The 10,911-nt window shown below is 53.6% G+C and overlaps 1 long non-coding RNA gene across 1 annotated transcript; it reads right to left on the reverse strand.

Moving 5' to 3' along the window:
• Positions 1 to 1,202: 1,202 nt before the first annotated feature.
• Positions 1,203 to 10,904, reverse strand: LOC123478334 (uncharacterized). Its single transcript, XR_011651377.1, has 7 exons — positions 10,748 to 10,904; positions 9,361 to 9,489; positions 7,742 to 7,809; positions 4,602 to 4,734; positions 3,019 to 3,112; positions 1,886 to 1,972; positions 1,203 to 1,334 (listed from the first exon to the last, which is right to left on the reverse strand). It is a non-coding gene; the product is annotated as an uncharacterized lncRNA (long non-coding RNA).
• Positions 10,905 to 10,911: the final 7 nt, after the last annotated feature.

A 10,911-nucleotide genomic window follows, 5' to 3' on the forward strand; every position in this document is an offset into this window, starting at 1 on the left:
AAACTGGGGTGCAACCCCACATCATTCCTCATCAACCAGTGAAAAGTGGGCTGGAGTCAGACCTAACACCTGGACAGCTACGGACACCCATATGGGGGCCCAGCTTTTCCTGCCTTGCGTTCGGCTAATGAGCAGCATCTACGAGCAGCATCAGCCAACCCAGTGATTTCTTCCCCATCAGATTAAGTGTAAATTGGCAGCTGTCCCTTCAATTTCACGGTTAATTTTCCCTTCCTCATAGGCCTCTGTTTGCTAATCAAACAGCACAAAATCTGTAGCCTCTGACTCCCTTCTCTTCCAAAAATTATCCCCACCCCCAGCAGTGCCCCCAGCTCAGAAATCCATATTAGTGAATGACACAGCGTGTCTGGAGGATTTCCCGACATCACTTCGGCGAAGGCGGCCCACTCACTCAAAGCGGGTCCCTCCCCTTCATTCATCCTGCAAACTGAGTGTGACTTGCTATCCTAGGTTCCCACTGTGTAAGGCCTGTGGGGCACAAAGATGACTGACTGGGGACAAAAAAAAAAGGGAGCCGGGCAGTGAACTCACAGAGAGTAATGCAGTGGGAGGATTAGAGGGGCCCAGGTGCCCAGGGGGCCTGAAAGTACCAGGGAGGAAGCCCCACTTGGCAGGCCAGCCGTGACTTGGCCTGAGCAACCAAGGAACAAGCATTCCGGGCAGAGGGAACTGCAGTCCCAAAGAGCATGCCACGGCCCACTACCTGCCAAGACTCAGAGTCACTTGCCCAAGGTGCATCTCCAGGAGGCCAGGGTGGGGCGGGCCGGGACACGGAGGTGGGGTGGCATCCTGTAAGGGCTTACAGAGGAACTGCACGGAGTCTGAACGGGGGAGAGGAGCATGAGAGCAGCGCATCAGAGCAATGACTAGCTGCAGCACACAGACCGAAGGAGCAGGGGATCAAGGAGGAAGGCGCAGCGGCAGGGGTGCAGAGCTGTGAAAGAGGGTAAGAGCCCGTTAGGATGTGATGACCTCCTGGGCGCGTGTGGGAGGCTCAGGACACTCAGGTTTCTGGCTCAGGTGAGAGTGGTGCTTGAGCCTGGATGTGGATTGGAATGCGCGGCTGGAGGGGGAGGGAGGGCAGGCTGAGCGAGCCCACATCAGCTTACCTGGTGTGTGCATGTCCCAAAGTGACACCTAACTGAAGGAGGACACATGGCACAAGGTATCTGTGAAGCATTACCCCACGAGGGGAGGTTCGAGACACCCTCGGCGGCTGACAGCTGTTTCACCCACTCAACACGTATTCTGGAGCACGTACTTCGCCCGGGATGCAACAGAACTGGCGACGTTCTGCCTGGTGGAGCCACACTCTAATGGGGTGGCGAGGGTGGTGGAAAGTGGTCAGCGCTGGGGGTGGGGGTTAAAATGAGCAGGTCAGGGGCAAACGGAGTGAGGCAGACAAGGGGGTGCAGTGGCATATGATTTTACATCAGCGTCAGAGTAGGGCAGCAGAGGTGCACAGAGCCATGAGGAGGCCAGGAAGAGCAGCTTTGTACGTTTTGTTTTAAGGGGAGCGAAAGGAAGAGCATATCGATTAGCTGATAGGATCAATCTGATCCAGAAGAGGAAGGAGGAGGCAAAAGGAGGGAGAAGGCGGAGAACGAGAGCGCGTGTAGGTGGGCCGCCAGAAGGAGGGGCTGCTCTCTTCTCATCGCTTGTCTACTGTGTGAAACAGGAAGTGGGTCGGCAGCTGAGCTGGAGGAGGAAGCGAGCGCAAGGGTTTGAGAGGAGAGGAGGAAGGTGTGGAAGTCACCCGTGAGACCCGGTGCTGGACCCGGCTAGAGAGCCACGATCTGCAGTGTGAGGACTGACGGAGGCTGGTGACGCTTACTGCAAAGTGAGACAGGAGCACCTCGCCTACCTCGTGCTTCGGCCATCGTATCTCAGTCCACCCTCCGGCCGTCCCCTGGAGCGGGCAGCGACATCCCCCAACGGCTTGATGAGGAAACTGAGGCACAGAAAGTCTTCCTCACTTTCCTGAGGACTCCCAGCCAGGAAAGGTCTTCAGACCCCAGAACCGGCACGCGGGGCGCTACCGATCACAGCGCACAGCCTCCGTGCAAAGTGCATGAGAAAAGCCCGCCGTTGTTTGCCGATTTTAACAGAAATGCACTTGGAATGTACCTTCCTCTGTGCGTATTTTTCTGCTAGCTGAAATTCTGCTCTTAATCTACTTTTACACCATGCCTACGTTAAAACGAACTTGAGTGTTGCCATCTCCATAAAAGTAAGTGAGTATGAGTTTAACTGCTCCGTGGACATGTTTCTGCGGGGGTGGTGGAGCCAGGGAAACCAAAACAAGTAGCATGCCCTTCCTGGCGGGCTCCAGGAAGTGCTGATAACCCGTCACATGAGTTGCTTGCACATTCAAGCGAGTAGCTCACATGGTTGGCGTTGTGGGGGGAAAGAAAAAAAAGCAAAAATCATTTCAAAATCCAAGACTGTAACCAATTACAAGTGCCCAGCTCAGAGAAGGCCCTGGCCAAATATTTGCTGAATGTTTGCTAAATTTTTATCTTAGATAAACACTGAGTTTTAAGTTTTACAGTAAGCCTGTGCTAAGCCTTACAATTCTACTAGGCAAATATTTCTAAATAATTTATAAATTAAGCACGAACATTTCTACGTGACCCATAGCTCCTTGCCAAGTCACGTGGTCGATCTTATCACAAGTAATAGATAGTTCCTGTATTTTAGAAAATCCATACTGCACCCTGCGTTCTCTAAGAGGAGGTCCTCGCTACAGTTTTGCCCCACAGACCGCACAGCAGTGACGTCTAGAAAGCCTCTCTTCAAGCCAACATTTTCTGGCAATTCTCATAAGAACAGCGAGTACATTCAGCATAGCAAGTTCCTAGCTGAGTAAGTTTCCAAGCAACTGCACTCACAAGCCCGGAAAGCCACGCAGGACTCGTAGACGTATTCACGTGTAGACCAGTAAGAGGCCAGAACACAGACACCAACCACACACAAAATCAGTCTACCTCCTCCTACCTCTGTCCTATTCGGAGTAACAGCACAGGGTGCTTTTCCGAGACTGCGATCGGAGGCAGCGGGGGTCCAGGAAAACTTCGGCCACGTTGGGACGCTGAGGGAAACGCGAGGAGGCAGTGGGTCGTGACGGGAAGGACACCTGGTTCCCTCTGGGTGGTTCTACAAACCCCCCGCGTGACTTGAGCAAGCCCCTTCTCTCCTGGGAGCCGGCTTTCTCGTACCGCGAAGTCAGCATCGCGCCAGAGTCACAGATACAACAGTGTCTCCCCTGCAGAGGCGTCTGTCCTTCTGCCCCCTCCGGAAGGACAGAATCCCCTTTTCTAAGCAGAACTTCAAGGGGGAAGCTAACGTTTGTCATGCTCCTGTCGCATGCCGGGCACTGCGTACTGATCCACAGTCCACGCCACGGCCAGGGCGCTCAGGCACTATATCCGGATGCCTCGGTCGGGTCCACGGATGCCCTGTGGGCGGGAATAGCGTCTTATCTCCAATGCCGGGAACACAGTAGGTGCTCGGTAACTATTTAATTGAACTTCAATTGAACTTGCCCACGATCGTTTGGCTAATAAGTGAGGATTCCAACCTGGGTCCTCCCATCTCCAGAGCTGAGCTCTGGCCCATAGACGGCGAAGTGCTGCCCTGCTTAGGTTGGAAATAGGTCTGGATCGTTCCATGAGGCTGTTCTCGGTTTTAAAAAATCTCAAGAGCCCAGATCCTAGGGAAGATGCCCGTGAAGATGTCTAATGCTCCTTGGGATCGCAGTGGTTTTTGGTGGTGACAGAGCATCACTCGGGAAAAGGCAACCCACTGTCAGTGGGAGTTACTCAGGTTTACAGAAGACATTTCCCTGTGAAATCTGTCACTGCTGTTTATGCTGAGAGAGAGAAACCACGAAGAACTTGCCGAAGAATTCATTCACAGAGCACTGAATTTGGTGACAACCAGGCACCTCTGGTTGGGGGAAGCAAATGACCAATGCTAAGTTGAGGAGTGGTCACTCCCCGGGGTAAGGAACTCGTGTGTACACACACACACCCCCATGGTGATTTTTACAGGGTCCTTGCGGGCCCGTGGGGTCTTGGTCTCCTCCATTTTGCAGCAACACCCGAACTGAGCCCTCCTGCGGGCCGCAGAGCGAAACCAGGGGACCCGGGCTTTGAGGTGCTGCCTCGTGGAGCTCGGGGCTTGGAGGGCTGCAGTGGGCAGGGGTCCTCAGGAAGAAGAGAGGCCACCTGCATCACAAGGGTCCCTGTCCTCTTCCTCCTGTCCCTTTTCCTCGAGTCCCTCCGTCCTCTCCTCTGGCCAGACCCACCCTATCCTCCCTCCTTGGCTCTGTTCGGTGGCTCCTACCTGCTGCTTGCACTGTGGACATGGCCAGCTTCGGAGAGCTGCCCCTGGGTGGTGAGAGGGAGCCCGAGGACAGGGCTGGGAAAAGCCCCCTTATGGTCCAACAAGAGACAGGCAGCGGACAACGACATGAATGGGTGATGGGGGAGAAAGCCGTGGGGGAGGAGCCATCTCAGGCGGGAGGGGGGGCTGGGCCTCTGCAGGGGACAGAATGCAGCCTCACAATCCTGCCTTACCTTGAAGATTCTCGGATTCTGAGCCTGGAGTCCCACCGCTAGGAAGAGGCTCGTGGCGCCACCTACCGGGTTCACTCTGGGAGCTGGAGAGGTTCGGGAAATGGCCCGTTTGACATCACTGCCAAGGGGATCTCTGACAAAAAACCATAACCGTGAGAGGTAGGGGCTGTGGGGCCAGCCAGGTGAGGACGAAATGTGGCAGACACCAAAGACAAAGTCCCAGAGTGAGGCTGTTTCCTAAACCCTGTAAAGTGTCAACAGGGACAGGTGGGGTGAGGGTGTCACCTTATCCATGACTAAGCAAGAATGGCCCCCTAGATTCCAGGAACAAAGCCCCCCTCAAATGAGACCATCATTCGTTTGTCTGCCTTTGTGGGCCATTTCCCTCACTTTCCTAGGACAAGTTCTTCCTGTCATTCCAAAGTAGACCTAAAAAAAAAAGGGCAGTGCGGTTCTATGCCTCTGCCAGGAGAAAGGGGGTAATACGCAGGCAGGCGCTGTCCGTAAAGCCGGGGTCTGGTCCAGAAAAGCAGCGGCTTGCGGGAGGAGCCCAGCAGGGTTCACTGACTGGCAGTACTTGGGGCTAACCTGGCTGCTGCAGGTTAAAAACTGAAACAGGTGTGAAATGCAGAATAGTTCTTAACTGCGTACCACACACCACATTGCCTGAGGAGCCCATTTCCAGATCCGAGCTGTTACCTGAAGGTCACGATTACAATCAGCGAAATCACACAGCAACCTTCAGTCCCCGTTATAAGTGTCGGTGGGAATACTTCCCCTTCCTGTGTTTCTACGGGACCCAGGACCTGTACTTGGTTTTTTCTTTTTAAAAACAGCCTTATGGAGGTTTAATCGTGGGTCCTTTCTTTGAAAGGCCACAGGGCCTTCCATCTCGTGAGTACGGGCCCTGGTCTCTCTCATGTCTGGTCTCTCTGCACCCCCTCACACCACTATCAGAAGGGTCATCTTGGCGGGTCACGTGCTTGGCCATGCTTACCAGCACCCCCCGTCTGAAACCTTCAATGGCTCTCCACTGCCCGCAGTATGAAGTCCGAGCGCCTTCACGCGCCAGCCGAGGTCGTGTGCCCCTGCAAGAAGTTCCCTCCACGCAGGCCTGTCTCTCCTTCCCCTCTGACTTCCGGTATCGCTCATTCTGCACGTTTTCCTGAAAACCTCAGTTCACTGGTATTGAGGCAGCGAGGTAAGGGAGGGCTCTCCCTCGGATTTCCGATTAAGCACACAGGCCCCGGGTGAGGCTATCTGGATTCCAGCCCTCTGTGTGGACCTTCTGACTGGGAGCCCACTTGTGAGCCAGCTTCCTCATCGGTGAAATGGGGCAGTAATTGCGACCACTTCACTGGATTTTTGTCAGAGGCAAACAGGCAGGGGTGGCCGCTGACTCTGCACACCACCTGCTGCCGGGGACCTTGCACAAGGCGTCTGCACGTCAAGCATCTACATTAGGTAAAATGTGGGTGCGAATCCCCCCAGTCCGTCCACGGGTATCGTGGTGAGGGGTGTAGAGAAAATCTCGTCACCTTTTTCCATTAGTTACGTGTATGTCATTTACTGGAGTTGACTTTTCCCCAGGTGGGATCACACTAGGTTTTGTTGAGCGATTTGCTTTTTTTTTCACTTGGAGACCTTTGCACATCCATCAAGGGGATCTCTGTCCTCTGTCTTATTACAACGTAACAGATGCCATTTGTCAGAAGGCCAGGTCCTCCGCTCGGATTCTGGGACCCAGACCCCTTTTGCATCATCGACTGGGCGCCTGGCTGTCCCAGGAGCCTCTGGCACAGAAAGGTCCCCCCACTCCCCGTACTCTGCTTAACACTCAGCTGAGGCTCTTAGGCCTCATGAACGAAACTTCACAAATCCTCGTGGGCTTTTTCTGTACATCTAAACAATTACAAATGCATGGAAGTAACGCTCTTAAACAATATAGCCTGCAGTGAGGTGATAAATGTGGCATGTCTGATTCTTCTGAATATTGCAAACACCTTAGCAAAGAAACCACGTTTTTCAGACCATAAGACACACCTAGGTTTTAGAGGAAAATAGGGGGAAAATGTTTGAAGCAAAAAATGTGGTAACATATTTAATAACATAAATAACAGTATTTCACCAATGTAAATGTAAGTTACATTTGGACTGTAAGGTGCACCCCCACTTTCTTCCCAAATCTGGGGGGAAAGGTGCATCCTATAGTCTGAAAAACACGGTACTAATGTGATAACAAAACCAATTTCTTACTCTAAATATCAACGTCATGGATTTAACTGACATGTCCATTATTTCCTTTACTTTTAAAAAAATACCATTTGGGGTTACTTTGATATTTGTCCAGGGCCGAAGGCCCCAAAGAAAAAGAACCCCATCCCTAACCAGCTGAGTTAACCAGCTGAGGCCTTTGGGCACAGATGGGCTGGTTCTTGTCTAGGACTGGGGCAGACTGCTTGTCCCAAGGGGCTTAGCAAGTGAGATTAAAGTTGCTTTAAACTCAAACCCTTCACAGGTTTGAGAACTAACAACCTTCATAGGTTTTAGTTCTCTGCAACCTCGCATCTCCCCTAAAGTGATGCATTTTAAAAGTCTTGCTCGGCAGTACTCCACAGTGGGTTTTCACGACTGACTACTTGTGGAATGGCGACTCGATCTGTTAGCATTACTAAAAATCTACGTTTGCCCTCCTAGCCTCGTAGTAAAATTAGCAAGGCCGTCTAGAAATGTACCGCCGGGAAAGGAAGGATTGCGTGTCTGGAGTCACATCTCTTCTTGTGGCCACCTGGGCAGCGTGTGACCTGGGAACACCCGCAGAGCCTACCCATCGCCTGGCTTTCGCGTGTGAGCGCCGGGCCGGGCCCCTCAGGTTCTCACGGGCCACCGCCAGTGCGGACAGTTCCTGCGTGTGCCGGGGCCACTGGCTCTGTTCTTTGGTCCCGTGCACTCAGCTGTTTTTATCACACAGAAACATGCACACGGCACACTTTATACCCGGGGAAAACAACATACCCATGTGCTAGTGATCTCCTGTGTTAGCGTTCTAAATACACAACAAATTACCACAGATTTAGCAGCTTAAGACAATGCACATTTATTCTCTCTCAGTGTCCGTGAGTCGGGTTGGCACGGCTTACCTAACCGGTCTTCCGCTCAGGGTCTCACGAGGCTGGATTGCGTTCTTGCCCCTGGATTGCGTTCTGGCCTGGAAGTGAGTGGGGAAGAACCTGCCGTCAGCCCCATTCAGGCTGCTGGCAGGATTCAGTTCCCCGCGGCCCCAGGTCTCTGCTCTCTCACTGAAGTCCTCCCTCGAACCCCTCACGTGCTCTGTTGGAATTGTTTTCTCAGCTGTCTTCCTGACCGCACTGTGAGATCTCTGAGGGAGTGAGTCTCTTACTTATATTGGAATGTCCAGGGCTTCGCGATCGCCTAACACATAATAGGTACTTGGTCTTTATTATTGGAACGAATGTGCCTCCCTCCATTCCCCACAAAACAGCTAAGTCATGCACTGATGGAGGAGCCTGGGCCGAAAGGGTGGAGGTCAGCAGAACCCAGGGCCTCTCTCCACTTCCTCCTCCACCCCACCCATGATGTGCCTGCTGCCTCAGCCCACGCCACCTCCTCACGCGCCTTCCAGGAAGCTCCCCACACGTTAAATGGAGGTGGTTAGGTTGTCCCTAAGCTCTTCCTAATGGCGGGTGCCTTTGTTAACCACTGTTTGATTTTAACTTTTTCTGTAGAAACAACTATTCACTGAGAGGAAACTCATCATCACATGTGGTTCATAGTATCTTTACTTTGATTCCACTTACCGTGGACCCTCCCTCTGCAAAGCCAGCCAGCCAGTGTCTGGTGGTGCTCCTTGCCCCTCGGCTTCCGGTACCCCTCTCACTGCTCGGCCAGGAGCGCCAGGGTCCCAAGGGGGGCAACCCACACTACACTCAGCTCCTTCCCTACACTCTGCTAATTAAATTAATCTCCACACTTGTTTTTCCTTGTGATACTTAAGGTGGGAGATGAAGCCGCTAAAAATGTGCTGTTTTCCTCCCTCCCCCATCTTTGACAAAGAAAAACTTGCAGAAACTATAGAAAACTGCGACTCGAAGTCCCCGTGCCCATCCCGATTCACATACCCAAACACCGACAACGGTGCCTTGCAGTGAAGAAGTGATGTTTTCGTTTCTAAGAGAAAAACCAGTAAACGTCCCTAAAACCTACAGCACAGACAGATGATGGGCTAAGCCTGGAAGTCAGCGCTAGTCACTCTGCCCGGGAAACACGGTCTGACCTCCGCCTGGTTATGCAAAGTCATACACACGTGACCGAGGCAAATGCCCACCCAGCAAACGCCCACGGGGTGCTCGCTGTGTGTCAGGTTCCACTCCAGCATCGCTGGGGAATCAGACCGGCCGAGACACCTCCTCACCTGGGCTGGAGAAGGCTCGGTGGGGGCACAGAGGTAGGTAGAGGGCAGGGAAGACTGTAACCCACCGGGGTTTGTTAGAGTTGTCTGATAAAGATGGTTACTAGGGGTGAAGGAGGATAAACTGGTGTCAATAGTAAAGTACAAGGGTGGGGAGTAGATAAGATAAACAACAAACATCCAGGTTAATTCGTTGAACATAAACTATGCTCCAGGAAGCAAAGTAAAACGTGACCTCACGCCTGTGGTTTAAGGCCTACTATTTCTGCGCAGGAGGCGTGGGGGCCCTGACAGACCTGGTGAGCCACACGCCTCTCGCATGGGACCCACCTTCCCCTGCTTTGTGCGTTCCTCTGCCCCACACCACCAGACGGCTACCAGTTGACAGCAGTTTGAGGAGCTTCCACTGGCAGTGAACTTGAACGGCGCGTTCACAACCAGATATAACCCATGTTCTATCTGTATGTAAAAGGAACACACGATATATTTTGACTCCGGAAATATAACTTGTCGAACAAACCAAGTGCACACACACATGAGGTTTATTATTAACCTACTCGAAAGGAGTGTTTCCTGCCCCAAACCCCACAGCTCTTTCCAGCACAGAAACAGAGCTCGGGGGGCTGCTGCCCCAGGAGGGTCCACCCTGGGCCGGAGCCAGTGAAACCAGCCCGGGTCTCAGCTCTGCCCAGCTCTCCGCAGCTCTGGCAGGAGGCAGGGCGCCGGGCGCCTGCAGACAGATGCCGCCCGGACCACTCCGAAAGCCGGCCGTCGACAGTGGCCGGAGTGACCAGTAGCAAAGAGATGCTCCCAACTGCTCTCCTAGAGGCAAAGCTTAAGGAAATTTTAGAGACACTTTTGAGAGTAAAGGGGGATGATGATACTAACTGGAATCTAGCCTCTCTAATTACAGGTCTAAGTGTGAAAGAAAACAAACCACCTAAAGCTAATGTCGTATCCCTAAGACCCGGAGGTAAGGATTTCTACATACACACACACACACACACACACACAAGGCGGGGGTAAAAAGCACCAACCCTAAAGGAAAATATACAATCCGATTACTTTAAAATCCAAAACTTCTCTTTATCAGGACACCGTTTCAGTAAGAGGGGGGAAGGCAAGCCAGAGTGGGGCAAGATCCTGCCACACGCGGGACCGGCCGAGGACTGGGATCCAGAGTGTAGAAAGAACCTGCCTCTCAGTAAGAAAAAGCCCAACACGTCCAAACTGAAGAAAAAAGGGGGCAAAAGGCATGAAGGGGCACTTCGTAAGAAAGAGGAAATACAGCTGGCCACTGAACTCATGAAAAAGTGGCGTGACCTCAGCCGTAAGCAGGGACACGCGAGTTAACCCTGCGAGGAGATGCCCACCCAGGAGACCGGGGCGGAGTGGAAGTTCGTGCTGTTACTCGGGGGCACCGGACTGGAAGTTCCGGCGGAGCGGAAGGTAGGACAGTCCTGCAGGCACCCGCGCCTTACATAATACGGCCCCGGGGGCACACGCACGCTCCGCAGCAGCACTTCCTCCCGGGTCCAAGCGCTCAGGCTGCGAGCTTGAGGGACAGTTCGGTTGGACGGACACCCCACAGACGCCGGCCTCTGCCCCCAGGCTCCCCTCCGTTCTTCGGGTCACCGCACTCAGACCCCCTCCCCACCGCCCCTCTCCTTCCCTGCCGGCTCCGGGGAGCAGGTCCCGGGGGGAGACGGGCCGGGACCTGGGAACGGAGGGCGATCTCCAGCGACGCTTCGCTCCTCGGAGCGCGCGGGAACCAGCTCCTCCGGATTCCGCCGCCCCGACTTCAGCGCGACCCGGCCGCGACCCCGAGGCCGGCTTGTGACGCGCGTCAGCCAATGGCGCGAGCCAGCTCTCTGCGTCACC

This window comes from Desmodus rotundus, chromosome 6 (genome assembly GCF_022682495.2).
Source record: "Desmodus rotundus isolate HL8 chromosome 6, HLdesRot8A.1, whole genome shotgun sequence".
Lineage (NCBI taxonomy): Eukaryota > Metazoa > Chordata > Mammalia > Chiroptera > Phyllostomidae > Desmodus > Desmodus rotundus.